The sequence below is a fragment of the Pantherophis guttatus genome, chromosome 2, assembly GCF_059756535.1.
Source record: "Pantherophis guttatus breed Tessera chromosome 2, ASM5975653v1, whole genome shotgun sequence".
Taxonomy (NCBI): domain Eukaryota; kingdom Metazoa; phylum Chordata; class Lepidosauria; order Squamata; family Colubridae; genus Pantherophis; species Pantherophis guttatus.
Window position 1 is genome coordinate 38,764,724 of NC_142064.1, and position 25,106 is coordinate 38,789,829.

The following is a 25,106-nucleotide window of genomic DNA, read 5'->3' on the forward strand; positions in this document are numbered from 1 at the left end:
AAGACACTTTTCAGAAATTTAACTATTATTTTAAGGTATAGTGAAGTATCCAGCCTCAACCTTCCTAAGAAAAAATAGTAGTTTTGAACTAGCAAAACCTTGATTTAGGAAAGGTTATGAAATGATCTTGCTAGCTAGGATTGCTCTGTAAAATATTGAACCCAAACTGTGGTTTCAAACTTGAAATTGTAGCTGTTTGTTTATGCCAGATTTGAATCAAGACTTAAAAGCAGACATGGTTCCATGTTATGCCCAGAGCCAATACACAAACAAACAAATTTTCAAAAATTGGAGAATGTTAAATGTGAAAGTGATTAGCAGTATATATGAAGAAGATCACTCACAAGTTTACTGCTAGTCCATGTTTGGTTTGTGTGTATGCATGGCTTTGAGTCAGTGTCGACTCCTAGTGACTGTTGTTCAAGTCCCTGCAGTTTTCTTGGCATGTGTTTTTTTAATGGTTTTCTGTTGTCTCCTTCTTATGGCTAAGAGAGAGTGACTGGTCTAGGGTTATCTAGTTTGCTGTATGCCTAAAATGGGATTAGTAATCTGATCGCACAATATCTAACCCGTGCCTCAATTGCTATATCAAACTGCCTCCTATTAGTCCAGTTATTCAAAACAAACCGTAGGCACATTGAATTCTTTCAAAATCTGGTTTCATTCATCAAACCACTGATACATTTATTTAATGCAAGTACCAGGAACTACGAATTACAAAATTATTTACAACACTAGCCTGATGCCAAAATAACCATCCACCAATTCTTGCTTGGTGCACTGATGAGTTTCTTCTAGACAACCTGTATGAAAAGGATAGTGATTACTAAAATGTATCTAATAGTGAAACATACCTTTTTAAAAAACACACACCGCAGAACACATTGGGTTACTGCAACAAATTTTAGTTAGAAATTATAAAATAAAAGAAATTGATTAGTTCTAGATCAGGGGTATCAAACTGGTAGTCCGCGGGCCGGATGTGTCACACGCAGGCCATGCCCACCCCAGTTTCGCGAAGGCAAAAAAAAAATGTTGTGAAATGTCACATGAAGCCAATGTGATGCTGCGAGTTTGACACCCGTGTTCTAGATGATTCAGTTATATTATTGCTCTAAAATAGCATTCCCCATTTGGCATTCTCCAGATATCTGAAGCACAATCTTCGCCCATGGAAAGCAAAGGTTGGGAAGGTAGCTTTATGATCAATATACATCAGAGGTGGTATTCAGCAGATTGTAACCAGTTCTGGAGAACCGGTAGAGGAAATTTTGAGTAGTATGGAGAACTGGTAAATTCTCCATACTACTCTGACCCACCTCTGACTGGCCATGCCCCCATCTATTCTCTGTCTCCTGAGTCCCAGCTGATCAGGAGGCAATGGGGATTTTGCAGTAACCTTCCCCTGGAGTGGGGAGGGAATGGAGATTTTACAGTATCCTTCCCCTGCCATGCCCACCAAGCCATGCCATGCCCACCAACCCACAGAATCGGTAGTAAAAAAATTTGAATCCCATCACTGTGCTGATTTCACACCTACATTTTTTAATTTGGTTATCACAGACCTCTTAGCAATGCAAGTATTTTCTCATTACTTGGTGATAAAGCAGGCAGGGCCAGAAAAAAAACCCCTGTATTTTGAATACTACTCAATAAGAAATCCAACCACCATACTGCTAGCAGTTAATTTACAGGAAAACTTGACCTTTTAGTCCTTCAATTTATGATAATGTTGTCTGTATTTCATCAATATTAAAGGAGGTTTAACATTTCAACTATCCATTTATTCAAATAATTATTTTGAGCTAAGAAGCTACACCAAGTCATTCAAGTATATGCATCACCATGTTAAAGTTATTGTTTATCACTAAATGCCCTTGTTGAAGCCAAAATCCACAATCAAAAACAGCTTTCTAGGTATTAAGAATCAATTTTCACTTCAAAAAATCTTACTTTCTCATGGCCATTCATGTTTGATTCATACATAAACCTTCAGTTCTGGAGAGTGGTGGGATTCAAATAATTTAATAACCGGTTTTCTGCCCTAATGATTTCTTCCAACAACCAGTTTGCCAAACTGCTCAGGAAGTTAACAACTGATTCTCCCGAAGTGCTGTGAACTGGCTGAATCCTACCACTTGTTCTGGAGTGTAATATTTCCCTATATTTGCTATTATCCCTTTTTCCTTATTTGTTTTCTTTCCCAATTCACTGAAATTTTGGAAGCAACTATAAAATAAGCTTGGGATTCTTTTCATATATCTGCCCATTAATCCATCTGCAAGATAGCTCTCTGGAGCAGAACAAAGAAAGACTAACTTTGAAACAGGGAAGAAAATGAAACAGGGAAGAGAAATATTAAGTTCAAAAAATGGGCTGGATAGGTCAGGAGCTGCAGAGACAAAAGATCCAGAAAAAAAAAAACCCAAATGGGAGAATTCGTCCAGGAAAGGCATTTTGGTAGAAGTTTGGAATGTTGGTATTAAATCCTTCCCTCTCTTTCTTCCTTGCCACATGACACAGAACAGAGTTATTACATTATTAAGGGATTGGAAAAATGCAGAAGCTGTGGTTTACATATTTTCCATGTTGTTTTTTCTTTTCAATATTGGGACCCATTATTTTACAGAGTCTTTTGTCATTTTGTGCTTGGATTTATGATGATATTATATGCCAAATTCATTTTTAAATTGCATCATCAAGATTTTTGATGCATTGTATTTGGAAATAAGTTTTATTCTTAGTCAACAAAGGATAAGTTTCTTTGTTCAAAGATAGAGATAAACTGGACGGTGGAAAGGTAGAAGAAAGAAGAGTAATAAATATTTTACTTTACTATTTGGTAAAGCTGTGCTTTGCAATTCATCATGTCAGAAACTCACTCTATCCCAGTGGTGGGATTCAGCCGGTTTGTGCTGGTTCAGGTGAACCTTTTGTTAAATTGCTTGCTAGCCCTGTCCTGCTCCTTCCAGGAGTCCTCATGTGTCCCGTTTTGGTTCCCAGGTAAGTGGAGGGAGGCCTACTAGGCCCAAAACGGGACACAGAGGGTGCGGTGTGCCCCTCTGTGGCCCGTTTTTGCTCTCAGGAGGCTGCAGGGAGAACTACTACGTCCAAAATGGGGCATGGGGGAGTAGCATGGCCCCCCGTGGCCCGTTTTTGCTCCCAGGAGATTGCAGGGAGGCCTACTAGGCCCAAAACGGGATCAGTGGGCGGCACCCCCAATGTCCCGTTTTTGTTCCCAGCAGGGGTGCAGGAGGACAAGTGCTGCCTGTCAAACCCCCTGGCCACCTCTTCCATGACCACACCCACACAGCCGGTCATTAGGACAGAGAACCGGATGTTAAATTATTTGAATCCTACCACTGCTCTATCCCAATGGCATATTTACAGAATTCCTAATCTGTTGACTGGATCCAAAATGTAACTCTTCTTAATTTGTCAGTGGTAGGACCCACTGATTATTTTTAGCAACTAATTAATAACATCAATTATTTTTAGTAATAAAAATGGTTCTATATTTTATCCAACCTGTTTCATGATTAACATGCTTATATAAGTTGTTTAAGCTTTTGCTCTGATCCTTGAAATTTCTTCAGATAAAATAACAACATACCATATTATTCAACATAGAAAAGGTTTACTATGCTACTGTATTTAAATACATTTGCTTTTCTTTAAAGATGATATTTCTTTAAATTATTAAAATATATCTAACCCTTTAGACTATTATTTACTTATATGTCACAGTTATTTCCTGTTTTCCCTTTTGGAGCTTAAGGAACGGTATAGAGTGTTTTCTCTTCCATTGTTTTTTCCACAACAATCATCTGTTGTAATGTAAGCTTTGTGGCCAGGGAGGGGGAACTTGAACTTGGGCCCACTGGCTTCACAATGCACCTGTCTGTCTGTTATCTTGTGTCAATAGCTAACTCTGAACTCAAATTACATTTTGTTCTACTTACAGTATTTCTAAGTTTCAGTTGAGAGTGATTAGCTGAATCTTCTGATAGACTCTTGGAGAATTATAACACCTTTACTCAAGAGCTACACTGCATATAATAGTGTAATAACAGTATAATAGGTAATAACAGTGCATCCCTCAGGCAACAACAGCATCATTGCAAGTTATTTTGTCAAGGATTCTGTTAATGCCAAAAAAGCTCTTGCTGCTACTTACCAGGCTTATATGTATCCAATATTATACAGGCAATTGCACTGGATCTCCTCCAAAAGAGATACTACAAACAACCGCTAGCATGCAAGAAAAAGGAAGCCATAAAAGATAACTGGGCATAACTCATTCAGGCAGTAAAATCCAATGACTCAGACTCATTCTGACATATCACATTAAGATCACAAAGCAATAGTTCATCCACAGTACACGGGGCCTGGAAGGCATACTTTCAGGAATTCTACATGGACATCTCTGTTGAAAGGGGACGCCATAGCCAAACTATAGAAAATATGCTAATAAGGACACCAGTGACAGAGATCAAGTTGCCCAGAGAAAACCTCAGGAAAATAATCACTCCAGAGCAGGGTGGGTTCTACTTACCTTTACTACCGGTTCGCAACAGGAGAGCATGTGTGCGTTCACTTTGCTCACACGCGCGCTTCTGCACATGCACGGATCACTCATGATAACGTCAGGAAGTATGGGCGGAGCCTCCCGCTGGTTTTACTACTGGTTCTATAGAACTGGACCGGGAGCAACCCACCTCTGCTCCAGAGGCCATTGAAAACAATTTGGTCTTGGTCTCTGGCGTCTCTTTTTTCTGCATCAACACCTATGGCTGAGTCCTCAAAGAGTAGGGGCTTGTGACCACTGTCCCTATATATATATATAAAATAGAAAAAGGATGAACCTGCTAGTTATAGATTTATCAGGTTCCTCAGCACAATCTCTAAATGCTAGGCAAGATATTTACAATGGAAATTCCAGGACTGGTTGGAACAAGAAATCATGTTTTTGGAAGAGCAAGTGGGCTTTATGGAAAACCAATGATCAGTGCCTAGTAGCAATATCAATAGCACTTATATATACCACTTCATAATATGGTATATAATCAGGGATGGGCTGCTGGGGGTTTGCAGGGGTTCAGGAAAAGATTCGGTGCAGTTCAGACAACCCCCAAATCCCACTCCTGGCTGGCCCACCCAACCCGCCCCTCCTAGGAGTCCCCACGTGGCCTGTTTTCTATGCAGGTAAATGCAGGGTGCATGCAGAGGCTCAGGGAGGGTGAAAAATGGACCTACTGGAAGTTTGGGAAGGCTGGAAATGGGCCCTTTTCCCTAGAGCCTTGGGAGGCCATTTTTTCCCCCTCCTGGAGGCTTGAGGAAAGCTTCCGGAGCCCAGGAAGGGCAAAAACATCCCCCCCCACCGCCGTGGTGCAGGAGGCCGACTAGGCCACATTCACCATGGCCACGTCCACCCAGCAACCAGGCTAAAATTTAGCAATCCTTTGCTAAAAAATTTTAAGCCCACCCCTGTATATAATAGACTTATATACCACTTCACAGTGTTTTACAGTCCTCTCTAAGCAGTTTACAGAGTCAGCATGTTGAAAAATACATGTTTCACAACACAACTTCCCTTTATGCCATTTTCATAGCCTTCAAAGTTAAGGTGACCAGATTTTAACATTGGTAAAGAGGGACATTGTGGGCGTGGCTTATTTTGTGGGCGTTGCTAGCTGGTCATGTGACTGGGTGGGCGTGGCTAGCTGGTCATGTGACCGGGTGGCCATGGCTATGTCTATAGGGTAAGGTGAACAGATTTTAACATTGGTAAGAAGGACACCATTGTGGGCGTGGCTTATTGTGTGGACGTGGCTTGGAGGCCATGTGACTGGGTGGGCGTGGCTACCTGGTCATGTGACCGGGTGGCCATGGCTATGTGTATAGGGACTACTCAGAGGGCTGAAAAGTCATTTCTGACAGGTCCTCACACTTTTGACTGGTCCTCACACTTATGACCATCCTCATATTTATGCCCGTGCAGCATTCTTAACAACCATGTCACTCATTTCACAACTGCTTCTCTTCAACAAGGTGACAAGATAGGGCAAAAATGTAAAATGTGAGGACAGTCGTAAGTTCGAGGACTGGTCAAAAGTGTGAGGACCAGTCAAACATAACTTTTTCAGCCCTCTGAGTAGTCCATATGCACAAAAGGACTAACCAGAGAGCTGAAAAAAGTCATTTCTGACAGGTCCTCGCACTTTTGACTGGTCCTCACACTTATGACCATCCTCACATTTATGCCCATGCAGCATTCTTAACAACCATGTCACTCATTTCACAACTGCTTCTCTTCACCATGATGACAAGATAGGGCAAAAATGTAAAATGTGAGGACAGTCATAAGTTCGAGGACTGGTCAAAAGTGTGAGGACCAGTCAAAAATAACTTTTTCAGCCCTCTGAGTAGTCCATATGCATTAAAGGATTACAGCAATAGAGAGGGATGAAGGAATGGAAATTAGAGTAGGAGTGAGGGTAAGAGAGGGAGGAAGAGAGGAGGAGAAGGAGAAAGAAAGAGGAAATAGGGAGGAGAAAAAGAGGGTGGGGGAAGAGAAAGTAAGAAGGAAAGAAAAGAGAGAGGTGGTAGGTTTGAGGAGAAAGATTGCTGTACAATAAAAAAGATGAAAGGGAAGAAAGCCAACCCCAAACAAATATAAAGATATTAAGATAAAGAATGAATTGTTAAACTTTAAAGAATAAAAGAGAACAAATATGAATAAATAGCAATAATTAGAAACACACATACAAACATACAATGTATTTTCTTTGAACAGAATATTTGGCTGGTTCACAAATTTAAACAGCGTTTAGTCATTTCAATTAAATTTACAATTTCTATATTTCCTTTTTGCCATATTTATTCCTCATCTATTTTTTAAAAAAACCAATATTACCCTTCATCCTCATCTCTAATCTTAATCAAATTCAATTTTTCCCTTCTATTCTATATTATACCCCTTCCCATTGTCATCTATTTTTATATCCATCCTCACATTGTTTAATTATGTAATTATGTAATACAGTTGTTTAATACAAATTCAACATTTTAATATAAATCAATTAGTTATAAAACTATCTTTTTTGTATATTAATCAATATGAACATGAATATTCCAATTATTTCCATGCAATCCAATTTCTTACAAATCAATTAATTATATTTACCAATAATAATAAACCAAATAATTTCCCCCATATATTCCTCCGAACCACAACTTAACCATTTCTGCTTTCAACACAATATACAATTAATAGTATCTCAATTATTACAATTCCCTAGTTAAATACAGCTTTTTTTCCTTTGTGTTTTAAAATCTTGAACTCTCCTCCTAAATTTCCCATTGTTTGCAGTTTTTCACCTACCTTTTTTGGGGAGGAAAAATAAAAATAAAAATAAATCTCTCTCTGCCTCATTTTGTCACGCTGCACCAAAGACTCTGGTTTCGGTTTCGTTTCTGAAGCTTAGCTAGGGGGAAAAAAAACTGCTTTACACTGATTGCCTGTAGGGCGGCCCTTTGAAGCCCCGGGCAAGAGTTTAAACAGTTTTTTTTTCTTCTAGCCATCAGCTGGGGCTCAAGAAAAATCGGGACTTTTTTGAAACGCCGCGGGACGCGGGACAAATTGCTCAAAAGCGGGACTGTCCCGCCAAAAGCGGGACGTCTGGTCACCTTATTCAAAGTAGCTTTTGATTCCATTTTCTAAGCTAAGTAATGGGAAGAGCTGGAAGCCTCCTTGTTTGACTGATGTTTACTTTATTTAATATATATTCTACATGAAGGAATTTTACTGAAAGCAAGATGTAGCCCCCACTTCCACCACACACCCCCAGGCCATCCCATTAGTGTCATTGAAACTAAGAAAGGCAAGGCTGCCTATTGGCCCCACTCTTATTCAATTTCTGTAAACTCTATGGCGGGTCATCCCTATATCATTAACTTTCCCTTCCCAAAACTTTTTGGAAGAAACATCTCTGTTCAACTCATGCAGCAATACTATCAAGAACACCTATTGGCCTTAAAGGAATACTGAGAGCACTAAACCAATACTGCTATACCAGCCAGAACTCAATAACAGAAAACTAAAATCAGGAGGCGGCAAATATATGGGTCCCAGGATAATGTTACATGATCCGATCTGGGTCAGTCACCGAGACCAGAAATTTAGTCTTCCAAACTTTTGAATTCGTGCTGGTGCCCATCTTCAGGGCGTCTCTCATACATGAATGTGTGCTTTGGGCTAGTCTATGCCTGGTTGTGTATGGCTTTTTAGTTGTTTGGGGTGATGATGATTGACTATTAAGTAATTGGCCATTGTTCCTTGTGCTGCCAAGTCCTTGGGTCCTGAATACCTGATAATCTGGTGGTAAATCAGCCATCTTGTGGACTGACAAGGGGCCTGTTAGTCAGGCTTTAACCATTTCCACCGGGCCTGGTGGCTCAGCAGACTAATAGTATTGTGATTAACACCAGCTGTCTGCAATTACTGTAAGTTCGAATCTCACCAGTCTCAAGGTTGACTCAGCCTTCCATCCTTTCTAAGGTAGGTAAATTGAGGACCCAGTTTGTGGGGGCAATAAACTGACTTTATATAAATATGCAAAAGTATGAAGGCTATTGCTTAACGCATTGTAAGCCGCCCTGAGTATCCGGAGAAGGGCTGCATATAAATCAAATTAAAAATAAAAAAAATAAAAAAAATAAAATTTCTCTGGGTATTTTTGTTTGCTGCTCATCCAACAATCTTAGTAGCTGCAAAATTGAATGTATGTCTAAGTCTAGTGTAATTTTTAATAAAATAGTAATTTCACAGAGAAGGAGGAATCTTATTATTTTAAGAATTAGAACTATAATAAAAATCTCGGTTATTATAATCATCTAAATTGTTGGGAAGTTTTTCCCCACTACAAAGCACATCTCTCCATAATTTAGGATGGATTTTTCCTTTTTAATCCAGCAATGAAAGAGCATACCACTTGGTGGCAGTACAATAAACACTTTATTACTTTTTTAAATAATGCAGCTATGAATAGAGCCAGGGTATTACATTACCATTCAGCTATTATTTCTGATGTTTTTCATTTAAATATTTCAAGTGGATAAATTTATTCATGAAAAAATACTAGTTTTATTGTTGTTAATTGCTTACATAACTGCTTATATTATTATACAATTGTTTATATAATCCACACAAGGTCATGTGCATGATAACAATGGGTGGATGAGAAATATAATCTGTTTGCTTAATGTGCTGCTACATGCATACAACTTTAAAAATAATACTGAATATAAAAATGCATATTTTGGTGTCATTCAACCGCTTGATTCCTAATAAACCTGGAAAATGGATGAGAATAAATCATGAATGAGAAAAAAAGCCTTAACCAAAAAGAAAGGCCAACCTAGCAGCAGAAGTCTTTTTACCATCCTACCAATTTTTGAAATTAAATAACCCTCCACAAATAATTGTAATATGCCCAAGAATCTGATGTTATATTCCGCTTTTAAATACAGTGCAGCAAAATAATTTGCTTAGGCAAGTAGAGTGGGAATGTGAATTCCTGGATCTGTTGGGTTTCACTCAGTTTTCTGAAATGCTATGAACAATGGCAGTGGTGAAATCCAATTTATTTTACTACCGGTTCTGTGGGTGTGGCTTGGTGGTCATGGTGTGGCTTGGTGGTCATGGCAGGGAAAGGCAAAATCTCCATTCCCTCCCCACTCCTGTGGAAGGATATTGCAAAATCTCCATTCCCACCCCACTCTGGGGCCAGCCAGAGGTGGTATTTGCTGGTTCTCCGAACTACTCAAAATTTCTACCACCGGTTCTCCGAACTGCTCAAACTTTCTGCTACCGGTTCTCTAGAACCTGTCAGAACCTGCTGGATTTCATCCCTGAACCATGGTAGCATGGGCTGGCTGTAAGGATCAGAAGCTGGGAAAGGGAATAGTTTTCCCCTCTTCCTTTCAGATGGGATTGGATTTGGCTGATGAGAGACAAATTGTATCCAGAGGTACTATAATGATAGGTACTGCAGAAGATCATGTTATCATAAATTAGCATTATTCTGCCCCAAATATTGATACAGCAGGTTGATGGCTCTTTGGGACTTACAATTTTATTCTGCTTTTAACCCTGTGTTCTGTTAGTTACTGCAAATTAATTACAACCTTGTGAATTGAGCACAATAGAAACCTAAGTATGTAAGTAGATAAATGAAATATTAATTTGGCTTATCAGAAAAGTAATCAGATATATTGAAGTAGTTTTGCACAGCCTTTTATAGGACTTTTAAGGATCACATTCAGTCTCTGAATGGTTGGAACAGAACAAAAAGCTAGTTTAAGTTCAATTCAGCTAATTTAGTACAATAAAGATGATGCTTTTCCTGGGCTTTGATTAATTCCCATCATCTGTTACATTAAAATTTACAGTTGGTATTTCACTTCTCAACAGAAAGAAAAGTACAATGCAGACCTTTGTTTAAAGATCCCAAGAAATTTGGTAGGGATCCATAGTTGCCTTTTTTCTTCTGTGAATTATACATCCTGAAAAAATTTAACAGGATTTCATTTTTAAAATAACTTTTAAAAATCTATTCTGTATTCTTCTGCAAAAAAGTGCTTATGTTTACAACCTTCAATTGTCTTTATAGCCTATTTTATGAAAGCTTATTGCCTTTCATATAATTTTAAATGTAATATAGGTTGGAAAACATTGTACCTAGTTATGTTTAATTCCCAAGAAACATAATACAAAAACATGAATAGTAATTCATGTTGTAGACATGTTTAAATAAATAAGTTTGCATTGTAATGTGAGTTTTTTTGAAAATGAGCTTCAAAGCAGTAACAATCGGTACCAGCTTCTATCCATGCAAACAATGAGGTACCAGTTGTGAATCAATGGGAAATTATGGTTAGCGTGCAAAGAACCATAAGCCAGCAAGATAATGCAGCCTTAAACAATAGGCTTTAGGAGAAAAGCAATAACAAGTTCTACATTCAGAATAATCTGTTGATGCATTACAGTATGTATATACGCATACATAAACCTACTTTTTTAAACATGTACATATACTTTATAAGATGAAAAGCAGAATTGCAATGCAAAGCATGAATTTGGCATTGAATGTCTCACAGCTTGCATACGGTTGCAGATCTCTCCAGTTAAGCCTGGAAAAGACCTTCCCCACAAACTCTAAAGAATGCTGTCAAAGAATGTTATTATTGTTTATTGGTTCGATTTATATGCCACCCTTCTCCGGAGACTCAGGGTGGCTTACAATGTGTTAAGCAATAGCCTTCATACTTTTGTATATACCTGCTTAGTAGGGCTTTCGGCCCCCCTAAGCGGTGTTCTTTTTTATACAAAGTCAGCTTATAAATGAATAAGATACCTTTTTCAATATAGCTTTCTATATCCTTACAGGTTAATCTAAATCCTTAAGATTTCCCACTTCATCTTCTCCTACTACAAAAGCACTTAAATGAAACTCAGTGGAATTCTATTGAATTATGCCTTCATAATTAGTTGCTCTCTTATTTGAAGACTATTGTTATTCCAAAGTAAGAATTCTGATATACTACAATTAATAAGTAGAAACAAATTTTTTTACACAGACTAGCTTTCCAGATGGATTGGGCATTACTGTTAGACATTCCTCTTAACCCCATAAAATTCTTCATTTAATTTGCATTGTCATGGACAGTAAATATTATCCTAGTCCAGTGGTGGTTGCTCTCAGTTCGGTCCGGTTCTATAGAACCAGTAGTAAAACTGACGGGAGTCTCCGCCTACTCACCATGATGTTATCATGGGTGATCTGTGCATGCGTGCGTGCACTCCCGTTGCAAACTGGTAGTAAAGGTATATAAAACTCATCCCTGTCCTAGTCTTTCTAATAGCCACCTCCCAGTTCATCTAATACTGAATGGAGGAAACTATATGTCAATAAATCTATTTGGGAAAACTAAAACCACTAAACAGATTTTTTAAAAGACCAAACAAACATTATTGAATTAATTCGTAGAAGAAAAAAAATTCAAAAGACTTCTATGTTAGAGATATATATTTAAACATGTTTATGTTGATATTACTTGAACCATTTTAGTAACATCCAGGTTTATTGGGTAAGGCAATATTAATTAATCCCATATTTTCAAACATTTATTAAATATTTCTCTTCCTTCACCATGTTAGCTATATGCTCCCAACTAAAAAAGTTGTTATATTGGTTAGCTAAACATATCCCACTATCTGTCTTCTATATTGCCATTATGGTGTTGCATAAACTTTTAAAATAATCAAGCAACATTGCTAATGGAATACTGTAGCAAGATAATAGACTATTGCAATGTGTTAAAATATTAAGATGGCATTTACTTTATAAGTACATGGCAAATATCTTGTAACAGTCTTCTGCTTCAATAGTTTTGATTCTGCTACATAATACTATGTGTTTAATGAGCCACTGGCTATCATTACATAGAGAAATTGTATTTCAGTCACAGATGAAGAAAAGAAATACACTTATTCATATATACCTCAGTCAAGAAAGATTAATAGCACATTAGAAATATATACACTAAAATTATATTACTAAATGTTCAGAAAGGCAGCTCCTAAAATGTATGTACTGTATTGTCTATGTGACAATAAATCTAGTGTAATTTACATAATAATACTGGGAAATATAAGCACTGGGAAATGTTTGATAAGAATTGCATGACAGTTTGTAAAAAAATCAGTTCAAAACAGCCTAAATTGGACAAATGTTTAGCTTGCTTAGTTCATTTTGACATCTCACATTTAAAATATTTTGCTTAAGATTAACTTCACCTTTATATTTAAGAGAAAATAATACAACCAGTGGTTGGTTCCTCCCGGTTCCGTCGAGCCGGTAGTGGTGACGATATGATGTCACCGAACCGGTTCTGCCCCCCCACTCCCTGCCCCCCGTAATATTCTTACCTTTTATTTGGCCCCACCCCCAATCTACTGCTGCCTCCTGAGTCCCAGCTGATCGGCTAGAAGGAAAAAAACAGTTTAAACTCTTGTCGCGGGGCTTCAAAGGGCCGCCCTACAGCTGATCAGTGTTAAAAGGCAGTGTGGTGGTAGACCGGTGCCTCCAAAAACAAATGAGTAGACTGGTGCCTGCAAAAATAAATGGATAGACCAGTGCCTCCAAAAACAAATGAGTAGATCAGTGCCTGCAAAAATAAATGGGTAGACCGGTGCCTCCAAAAACAAATGAATAGACCGGTACAGCTCTGCAAGCAGTTAAAAGCCTGGTAGACCAGTACCTCTGCTAAATCCTAAAGAATTGTCCCATGATCATCAAGCCATGCCCACAAAATAAGCCACGCCCACAGAACTGATAGTAAAAATTTTTAGAACCCACCCCTGAATACAACCCCATACACTCTCAGGCCCTTTAACTCTGCACTGGGAAATCCACAATATCCAATGTTTTAATTTCATCGACAAAAGCAATATTGCACCATTATAACACAAACTCTATCCCTTTCATGTAATGTACTAACATCACAGTGTAGGTACAAGATTTACATTACAACAATGTAACATTGCTTTTATAATTTTCTATCTCTACAGAAGATTTCTATTGTGGTTAGTTAGACACTCAAGTATGAACTCATGTACAGACTTCTACAGCTGCCAGCTTGTTAAATTTGATCTGTAGTCTCTCCCATAAAAGCCTGTAGTTGCTCAGTTGGTTCTATCATCTGAGACATTTTATGCAACACAGTATCAATTTGCAAATTCCTCTTTTCTTTTAAGAGGAAATTTTTGCTTGTTTCAGCCATTAACATTACACTGTTAGAATATTTCACAAGGTCCTGTTCTGCTAAAGGAAACATATGTTCCAATTCTTCTGAATGGCTTTTAAATTGACAATTTGTTTGGTTTCTTTTAAATGTTTGTCTGTTTCAGTTTATTGGATTATCTTCAAGGTATCCTCTCTGTTATAAGGGCACTTTCACATGAAACTTCATGCCAGTTCTCCAGATTAGGTTGATCACACGGTATTGCTCGTTTTGGCTAAGCCGAAAAGCTAACATTTTCTATTGCTATGATAGAATTTGTAGTACTTCATGATCTTGCAGGTCAAAACTACTGACTTTTTCCTTTCCAAAACTTTCCTTCTTTGCTTAATGTGACTGTCTTACAATTTCCCTCATTTGAGTGGAAGGAAAACAAAAACTAATCAACCAACCAATCAACCAACCAGCCACTAGCAGAACCACTCTGCCAAAGAAGAGGTGGAAACAGACAAATCTGTTTTCAATTTCATTTCTATTCAATCTATCTAAGCTGATGTATGCATGAGAGCCAATTTTATAAAGGGGTTAGGATGCTGATTTTTATCCTGATTTAGGCATGGAAGCCAGATAACTGACTATTCCAAATTGTCCTTTTTCAGCCCCACAAAGAAGGAAGGGACTTGAGAATTGTTGCCAACAAAACTTCATGAAGTTGTCCATATAACTGCTAAACTTAAAGACACAAGCACAGAAAGAGATATTAGGATTTGCAAAAATAGCAATCAAACTTCAAGGTTTCTTAAAGTGGAATTCCTAGAGCCGTGATGGCGAACCTATGGCACTGGTGCCACAGGTGACACACGGAGCCATATCATTGGGCAAGCGAGCATTGCCGTAGCTCAGCTCCAGCGTGCATGAATGCGCTGGCCAGCTGATTTTTAGGCCTTCCAGTCCCACCAGAAGTTGGAAAATGGGCTGTGTCCGGCCTCCAGAGGGCCTCCGGGGGGGAGGCCATTTTCGCCCTCCCCAGGCTCCTAGAAAGCCTCTGGAGCCTGGGGAGGGTGAAAAACAGGCCTACCATCGCATATTAAAAGTGGGGGGGCATGCGCGCATGCACAGGGCGCATTGAATTATGGGTGTGGGCACCTCCCCACGCTCCCCCCACTTTTGGCACGTTAGCCATCACTGTCCTAGAGTGTTCCTGAAATGTTAGGGACTTATGTTCCTTTTGCCTATTATACTGTAAGTACTTAGAAGTAGTCCTTGACATAATGGAGTTTGCCCATTAAAGTCATATACTGTGAGAGTCATAAATTAGGCTGGCCAAGTGACCACTCTGATTTTACAACCTTTTTTGAGTTAGTTATTAAGAAACCACGGTGGTCTCAAAATGAACGCCAGGATGTTTAAGCGAACACCACACTCCTTAAGTAGATACATTATTTGCTATTGTGTGGATTTGTCAAAAACCAGAAGTAACTTTCAATGTTTGACAAAATTATCATAAAACACAGCATAAATGCAGCCGTGTTGCAGAGAGCTTGAAATGCAGTCAACTGACCATGGGGGAATCAACTATTGGAACTTTGAAATCAGGTCATAACTCTTGTTTTGCAGGTAGTTCATGATTTCAAAGATTTGCTAAATGACCAGTTGTCAGTCACAGACTACCTGTATGGCATTATGCAGTTGAAGGTATTCAGGGAAGCAGATGGTATACAAATCTACCAACAGAGAATCGTTTTATTTATTTATTTTATCCTGCTGTTGTTATTATTTTTTTATAAACAACTCAAGGTGATGAACATATCTGCTTTCCTTATTCATCCTATTTTCCCCACAACAACCTTAGGAGGTGAATTGGCTGAAAGAGAGTGACTGGCCCAAGGTTACCCAACTGGCTTTCATAGCAAAGGCAAGTCTAGAATTCACAATCTCCTACTTTCTAGCCTGATGTCCTAACCAGTAGACCAAAATGGCTTATACTTTCATATACTTTTATACAGTCTGTTTGTTCTTTGTTGATGATCAAATGAGGAAGCCATTATTTACATATCTTACCGTGTTTCCTTTATTTCAAAGAAGGAAGCAATGAAGACTATTACAGATCTATTTCTAATGGATTAGGGTTGAGAAAGATGAGAATAAATATAAAGCTATGGTAGTCCAATGTTACAAATAGTCCTCAAATTATGACGGGTTTCTTAGCGACTGGTCAAAGTTAGAAATGGACCTTTGCAGGGCTGAGCTGAGTTGAAGTTCTGATGGCTACCCCACACCCTCCATGGTCATATGATCGTGACCATTTTGGGCAACCAGTCTTTATTTATGGTTGTTTGCAGCATCCCACAGTTATATGTCCATGATTTACTTCCAGTATCTGGCCCATTGCAGCTAATGGATTTGCTTAACAACCATGGCATTTTTTATTATTATTATTATTATTATTATTATTATTATTATTATTATTATTATTATTATTATTATTAGTATTAGTATTAGTAGTAGTAGTAGTAGTAGTAGTAGTAGTAGTAGTAGTCATATTTCTATGCCGCCCACTCTCCGAGGATTCTGGGTGGCTTACACCAAAGACAGTATAGTAAATAGCATATTGCCCCCCAACAATCTGGGTCCTCATTTTACCCACCTCGGAAGGATGGAAGGCTGAGTCAACCTTGAGCCAGTAGGATTTGACCCGCTGATCTGCTGAACTAGCAGTCAGCTAAAGTAGCTGCAGTACTGCACTCTAACCGCTGCGCCACCTCGGCTCTTAACAACCATGGTGCTTCACTTAATGACATCACAGAAAAGGTCATAAAATTGGGCACGGTTGTGTGCTGACCCTCTTAATGGCCAACACAATTTATGGTTGTAATCCTGGGCTCAGTTATGGTTGTAAGTTGACAGCTATCTGTATTCCAACATTTTATCTGCTGAATATTTTCTAAACTGTTGAAAATCTTCCCATCTTTAATTTTCTTTCCTTCATTGTCTGCTCTTCTAAAGATTGTTTATTAGAGGACAAGTTGACAATGTGCTAAGGGGAATTCAGAAGCTTGAGAATGAAACAACAGTATGGGTCATTGCATTGGTCCTGGACCATGTATTAGAAATAAGAACTGTAAAACTAGAATGGGTCTTAGGTCACTGAGTTCAAATCATTATTTGATTGATAAAATCCAGAACTAGAGCACTTCCAAGAAATTATCTACAGAGTTTGAAAATATTTTCCCCCTTTCTAGCAGTTTCTTTTGTTGGTTGATTTACTTGTTTCTGTAAGTTTCTCCTAATATTCAACCAAAATCTTATCCCCTATAGATAGATAGGGAGGGAAAAGTGTGTGTGTGTGTGTGTGTATGTGTGTGTGTTGGCACAGTTAGTTTTGAAGGCCATATAAGACCACTGTTATGCCACCTGCACTGGTTGCTAGTTTGCTTCATGGTGCTGGATATTACCTTTAAACCCCTTTATGACAGGGTCCAGGGTATCTGAGGAGCAGTCTTGGTTCAATGGGACTAGCCCACACCACTTATTTCAGTGTCCTACTTCAGATCCCATTGCCAAAGAATTTTGGCTGGTTGGGTCCAGGAGAAGAGCCTTTTTTGCTGTACTTCCTGCACTCTTGAATATTCTCCTGTTGGAGGTGAGGTCTGTTCCCACACTCCTGGCCTTCTGGAAGAACCTGAAAACTTGGCTCTGCTGCCTGGCTTCAGGTGTGCTGTATTGGGGTAGAGAACTGTTTTGAAACTCATCAAATTTGGTACTCATCGCATTTTGATGGGAAACTTTTGTCCTGGTACTCATTGTTTGTTTGGTACTCAATGCACAAGCTATAACTTGTCAATGTCGGCTGCCTTGTGACTCACTACATTATTTTTTATGAGAAAAATCGGTTTGGTACGCATCATTTTTTGTAGTCATTGTGCCTTCCAGAACCAATTAATGATGAGTACTTAAGGTATGACTGTATATGTAAACCACTCAGAGTTGCTATAACAGTGAGATGGGTGGCATTTGCTTTGGAGAAGAATCAAAAACAAGAGGAGCTAAAGAATGAAAAAAGAGCTAGCTGAAAAATCCAAAGTGCTGACCTAATGGGAAGATGACCCTTAAATAAACATAATACCTAACACTTACAACTCTGACAGAGTAGACAGAAAATAAAGAGAGGAAAACTGTGCAAAATTTAGCATCTCCATGTCCCAAAGGCACCTTTGGGACAACCATGACCTGGATGACTGAAAATCTCCATAGACATACAACATTTCCATGTTATTACTTTGGATTATCATTTCCAGTTCAAACCAATCATTAAAATTCACCCTAACCAATAGATCTGTTCTTGAGACAGATCTGTATATGTACTATATTTTTCAGACTATAGGACACACTCCCCCCCAAAAAGTGGGTGGAAATGTCTGTGCATCTTATACAGCAAATATTGCGGTGGGGGGGGATTGGTGCAGTGCTGATCAGCTGTTCTAGGCGGCAGGGATTGCTGCTGCCACTGATCGCTAGTGAATGGGCCATGGTGGCGGAAAATGGGTCGCACCAGCAGTGAACTGGCTGCGCCAGTGGCAAACAGGCCATGCCAGCTACAAACGGGCCACAGCGAACTGGTGGCAGAAAACAGACTGTGGCAAATGGACGGCGGCAAATGGGCCATGGTGGCAGTGAACAGGTCACGGTGAACAGGCAGAGGCAAATGGGCCACAGTGAACGGGCTGCAGCAGCGGCAAATGGGCCGCAGAGGCAGAGGCAGAATTTTTTTTTCTTATTTTCCTCCTCTAAAGCTAATGTGCGTCTTATAGTCCGGAGCATCTTTTAGTCCTAAAAATACAGTATATGCATGCATGCATGTATGTGAGTAAATATAAGAAGCCTCCAGACAAAACCAATAACTAAATGAATATCTACTGATTAAACATAATTATATATATAAAAAATTGTACTCCTTTTATCAAAGCAATTGATTCACCAGGAGAACAACCTTTACAAAGTAATCTATGCAAACTACAGATAATCTTCAAAGGCATTCATGTTTTTCAGCAACGATGTACGCAGCCATTTGCCTCTCTGGGTTATTCACTCCCATCAACAATAAGAATGGAAGATGTTAGCTCTTTCACAGATATTTGGGAGGGAAATCTTGCCTTACTATTAGTAAACACTGTATATTAGATGGTAGTAAAATACTTTTATATCCACTAGATGGCACATGATGACCATGGTTAATATATTTTATTTCCACAAAACCTCCCATTCATGCCATAAATAAAGACCAGCATTATTAATTTATACCATTGCATCCACTCAGCTCAATGTTTGTTTAGCCAGCTGTTTCCTCTAATCCTGCTTAAACACCATTGATTAAAATCTCAAATATATTCAGATTTTTTTTTTTTTACCCCAAAGAACATTTTGTTACCTACATATTACAAGCTGTCTTTTCAAGTACAAGGCAACACTTGAACTTCTAAATCTGGAGCCAGAATGTCTAATAATTCTTTAGAAATAACAAGATAATCTATTGGGAATAATGGAATTAAACACCTTGGCAAACTGATAAAGTTGATAAGATTTTCAGTTTCCAAGTCTACAATATTATAAAATAAAATCATTCCCAGTGCTTTGGAGCATTTTGCTTTTCATTTTAGTAACAAAGCAAGTAATATATCCAACCAGACATATTATTTTTCCTCATGAGTTGTAATCTGATTATAAACAATGTTTAGAATTTTCTCTCTAATAAAACAGAAGGTTATGTTAAACATATATAACTTACTCATATGTAAGTTAAATATAAATATATAAAAAGAAGAATATTACTGTTAATGCACTATTTTACATAGTTATTTTTAATTGATTATCATTATTCCCATAGTAACATAGAAAAAACAGAAAAATTAATGATAAAGCTTTAAACATCGAATAGTATAAATAAGTAAAAGTTAGTTAATTAAGTTCTTTTTTCATTTAATTTAAACTGATTGTCCTGTTTAATCTCTTAATTCAAATACTGTACACATTAGGTTCTTCATCAAAATAGAATTTATTGGAAAGTTTTCAAACAATGATGAAATCTGGTTAACTAAAGCCTGCCCAATCTCAAAGTCGAATACCTTGGATTTAAGCAGTATTTTCTGTAATGAAACAGAAATCAATAAATGTTGAACTACTTGAGTAGTACTACTGTTGAACATTAATTTTAACAATGTAAAATCTGTTTTATTAAAATTTGTTAACCAATATTAACATTGAACTGATGTCAATGGAAAGCCAGATTTAATTCAGAATTTGCATTATTCATATCCACTTTCGTACTTTTTCTGGAAGATTATTTCATCTCCATCCAACCATACAGAATTCATAGACTCTGGTACTGTGATCACTATAAATACATGGAACCCCAACCTTTGGTATTAGGGCATAAAGTTATCTTCTAATAGCTGACTACTAAGAGTCCTACCACAACCCATTTTCCCCTCACATATTGGTAATGATATATTCACTATAATGGGTGGCCTCCCACCTTATCATGATCATGGATTCCAATCACAGATGATCCCAATTGAATTTTTAGCATGCGACAGCCCAAAATTCTCCTTTTCCTGTTGTAAGGATTTTATCTGGGGAAAATATAGTGTTCTTTTTGCCTTTAGTGGATTATTTTCTGCTTCTTTCTATCTGTGTTTACCTATTCTTACTCAGTAACTACAATTTTCCTCCTCCTCCTCCTGAGTTCTTATTGTATTTCACCAAGTCATGATAGGTTAACTTGAATAGGAAGGGGATGCCATTCCCCAACAGAGTTGTGATATGGTATGCAGTTTAATGGCTAGGGAACCATAAGATCTCTGGGGTAGTTTAGGGATCAATCTTTTCCTTTCTTTGGAATCAGGCATTTCTCTCACAACTGTTCTCTTCCTGCTCCAACCACTGACCCATACTGTTCTCTTCCTGCTCCCACCCCTTCCACTTATAACTTTACCCACTGGAAGTTTCTTTATTATTTACTCTCTGTAACAGGAAAAATAGATGTGAACCAGGGGTGGGTTCTACTTACCTTTACTATCGGTTCGCAATGGGGCCATGTGCGTGCGTGAGCAAAGCTCACATGCACGCGCGCTCTTCTGCACATGCGCAGAAGCATTCTCATAACATCGGGGTCAGTGGGCAGAGCCTCCTGCTGGTTTTACTACTGGTTCTATAGAACTGGTGAGAACCGGGGGCAACCCACCACTGATGTGAACTGATTATTTTTAATTTGTGTTAATCATATAACAAAAATTTCAAAGAGATAGAGAGGTATATAGAGAGGTATGCAAATATAGTAGCTCCTTTTCCCCAAAAATTAGATGTGCTTACAATACCTTTCTTTTTGTTTTCATAGTAGATCAACCATGGAAATTCCTATAGGATGATTTCCCAACATTTCTTTATGATATTATTTCAACCAACCTCCCTTATTTCAAACTTATTCAAGTTTTCTCTCCAGCTGTATAACTCCAGAGAAATGAATGGCTTTTTCTTAGTCTTTCCTAAGAATTTGTCAAACATCCTTGATTTCTTTAAAGACAAAACTCCACTGTTCACTCTCATCAGAGAATGTTTATATTTTAAAACCTTTGGTTCCTTACCCAGGAGATATTTTACTTCATGACTTTATGAACCAACAACAAACTGGTTTCCTTAGAATTGCTCAGCTATTTTGCAGTGAAAAAGGTTAACCTATCCTTCTCTGCAGAAGTCACATTCCCTGTTGGTCAGATTTTCCACAGGTTCACCAACTAAATGCACAATCACAGTCTTTCTTGGTCCCAAGTCCAGCCAATCTGACAACTTTTGCATCAAAAAATAGTAGCCTCCCATAGGAAAAGAATTTTGGGAATACACTCCACTTTTTTAAAAATATCTTTCACACACTTTCTATATAAAAAAATAATAGCCCACTAATGTCAGTTTGCTCTAGTACATTTAACTGCTGTTTTCTTTTCAATATTTATCCAAATTAATGCAGTGGGAAAAATAGTACAATACACTAAGAGATGATTCACAACCATGACAAATTTAATAATACTGGAAAGGAAGCTCTTTTTCTAGAAGTTTTGTATTTCTTGGAATTATCTTTGTTTATCTGCATTCATATTCATGATTGCTTATTTATTAACAGATGTAGGTTATTTATTAACATACTTATATATATATAAATGTAGATGACTTATCATTCATAACATCATTCTCTGAATTCTTCATCTTCACAGTAACTTTTCTGTTCATTGTTATTATTTTTTAGAATCAGAATTAGAAAATTAACACATGCCTAAACTGACCTAAGGAGAGAGAGCCCTTCAGATGCTAGATGATATTTCAGATATTGCGCGAATGCCACTGTCTGCTTCTTCCTCCATACATTTGCCCTGGCTGACTATAATAACACCATTTTGTTCATTTTTAGACCTATATGCCAAATACACTATGAATAATCGAAAGCATTTAGAAAATAGCTAAACCCAAACTAAGCACTTTTAAAATGTTATCATTTAAATGGAGGATTTAGATCTCAAAATTGGTGCTCTCTACCCCTCTTAGGTTTGTAAATCCCAGATTTTCCAGCCAACCTGGAAAACTTTTGCCCTAACTTCACTGCCTTGATTTCTACATGGTTTCTCTTAAAATCGTGTTAAATGTACAGTTCTTAGTAACCATGTCTATATTTTGTGTACCTTTTTCCCAATTTAAATTTTGAATTCAAGAACATAATCTTCAGCAGGCAACCTCATTCTCTCCATATGTTGCTAGAATCCCATCAGTCCAGTGATGGTGGCCAACAGTCAGCAATGGTGACCAATGTTGCAATAGTTGCTCCTGCAGTTTTTTGCTCTGCGAAACACCACCCACAATGCAAAACCAGCCACCCTTTTGAATGCAAAATTATTATTTCCTGGATTTCCACAATTTCTATCCTTCCTTAGAGGTTCATCATTCAAGATCATGTCACCAGCTGCATCTTTTTTCTAGAGTGCTGTTCTCTATGAGCAATATGGTTCAAGACCTGAAAAGGAACAGACAGATTCCCTGATATTCAGTTCATACCTGTATGTGAAAGAGGGGCTGATTTATGAAGAGCAAGAGCAAGATGACTTTTGGGGGGACTTTAATCATTCACGAGATGCTTGTGTGAAATTCTGAAGTTCCTTGAAGTGTGATCTCTGCTCCTTCCCTTCTCTCTCTTTTGTGTTCTTTTCCCAAAACCACCATACTTGGGATATCTTTAATTTCCCATTGGCTACCTTCCAGGAACTGTTATTCCTGCCCTGCTCAATAAACATGGTCTAAATCAGCTAGAGATGATGGGATGATGGGAGTTATCCAACACAATTGGATGATGTCAAGTTGGAAAACACTAAGGATTGGACATCTTACATGTCTTACGTTTCCTTTATTTTAGAAGACTTCCAAGAAGTATTATTTTGGTTACTATTATTATACCAACTGGGATTACTATAACTGTAAGCAAATGCAAAAAAACAGAGAGCTGTCGATGCTGACACTACATAAATTATGATAAATAAATAATGAAAGCTTTCCTCCAGCCAAACTCAACTCCCATCATTTCATTTTGCCAATAAGTGGATCACGCTGGCTCTGGATGATGGGAAACCCAGTCCAACCTGACCTCAAGTCATTCCTTTGGATGCATATTCGGGGGAGGGGGAGGGGGATTGAAAGATGAAACCTCTCTGCAGAGAGATGGTATGATAGCAAAGGCAAAAAGCTATAGCTTTGGAAAGGCAGAAGAGTTGTCAGCAGAAAAGTTTGGAAGCCCCGCTCCCCATGAGTTCCACAGGTTACCAGCGAACAAGTGGGAGAGACAGTAGAGCCTGAAGGTTAGAGTTAGTCCAGAATAGCCGGATGCTATCTCACCCCGATCCCGGACTTATACTTTTCCAGGATTTTTTTTTTTTTTTTACCTTTCCACAGCTTCAAAGCAAAGCGGTGCAGCTTCCAAAAACTCTACTCTTTGCGCTCTCGCTTCTTGTGGCCCGCGCCAGCCAGAGCCGAAAGTCCCGATCCCGAGAGAAGAACGAAAGAGAGACTTCTTTCAGTCGACCCAGGACCAACGTCAGACGCGAAGGACGTTTCCAAGAATGCTGTTGCTGCTCGATGCGAGCGCCGCTTCAAACCCCAGGAATGAAGGGGTGGAAAATTAGAAAGCCAAACACCGCGCTCGCACACGCCCAACGCCTCGCTCGCTTTGCTGGCTTCCCCCCACCCTCCCCGTTCTCTCGCACAGCGTCCTCTTGTTCCTTCAGCCGCCCCGGCTGCTGCTGCTGGACGGGGGCGTCCCTAAGGGTCTTGCCAGGTGCCCTGTCCTCCTGGCCCAACCTTTGAGGCCACCGCCCGCCCACCTCAGCTGTGCCTCCGAGGACAAGTTGGCAAAGGGAGCTCAGCAGGGCGCCTGGCCAGCATCTTCAAGAACGTGAACTTCTCCTGCACGAGTTGCTGGGCCTTGGCCGCCCCCCCCCCCCATGGCCACCCTTTCCTGCTTCGGTTGGGATGGTCTTGCTGGAAGGAGCGCAGGGGAAGGCAAGTCAATAGGGAGAGAAGACGCTTTCATGGAACGGCGGCTCACTTTCCCAGCAATTCTCAACAGCATCCCATCCCACCGTCACTGTTCTTTTTGCCTTCGCAGTCTTGATTTTTCTGTACGTTGTTGGAAAGCTGAATGTGTTATATTCCCCAGGGATGTCCTATCTCTTGTGTTTCATGTACCCCATTTTCAATTTCTGTGCAGAATTCAAGGAAATAATGGCAATATTACTATAATTTTCATGATAACCTAGTTAACTACATAGGCACTTGTTTTTCACTGTTTAAATTCCTAGCAGAAATATTTTTCTGCATCTTTTATCTAGAGCGCTGTTCTCTACGAGCAATATGGTTCAAGACCTGAAAAGGAACAGACAGATTTCCTGATATTCAGTTCATACCTGTATGTGAAAGACGGGCTGATTTATGAAGAGCAAGAGAAAGATGACTTTTTGGGGGACTTTAATCATTCACAAGATGCTTGCAAGAAAAAAAACAACACATGCATTTTTAACCATCCCTAGCAAAATTATTTGCTTTGGAATATGTATTGAGGGGTAGGATTTTGATACTCTGCTTAAATTAAAAGAATATTTTAATAATATGTACATAGTACTCTTTCTATCCTCTAGACAATCGTTTTCAGGACCTATTTTTCCTTAACTTAAAGAGGGTTGTCTGGAGAAACCCTAGCAGTTGTATTAAATACA

General features: G+C 38.6%; 1 protein-coding gene across 2 annotated transcripts in view; it reads right to left on the reverse strand.

Annotated features, from left to right (window-relative positions):
- The window catches only part of HAPLN1 (hyaluronan and proteoglycan link protein 1), a 110,710-nt gene that overhangs the window by 38,022 nt on the left and 47,582 nt on the right, over positions 1–25,106 (reverse strand). The window contains exon 1 of one of the 2 annotated variants that reach the window (XM_034441238.3): positions 23,778–24,337. The exons of the other annotated variant lie outside the window; for it this stretch is intronic. The gene's annotated coding sequence lies outside the window, so the exon portion shown is untranslated. Of the gene's footprint in view, positions 1–23,777; positions 24,338–25,106 lie in introns of those variants that run through there. 2 annotated transcript variants of the gene reach the window in all.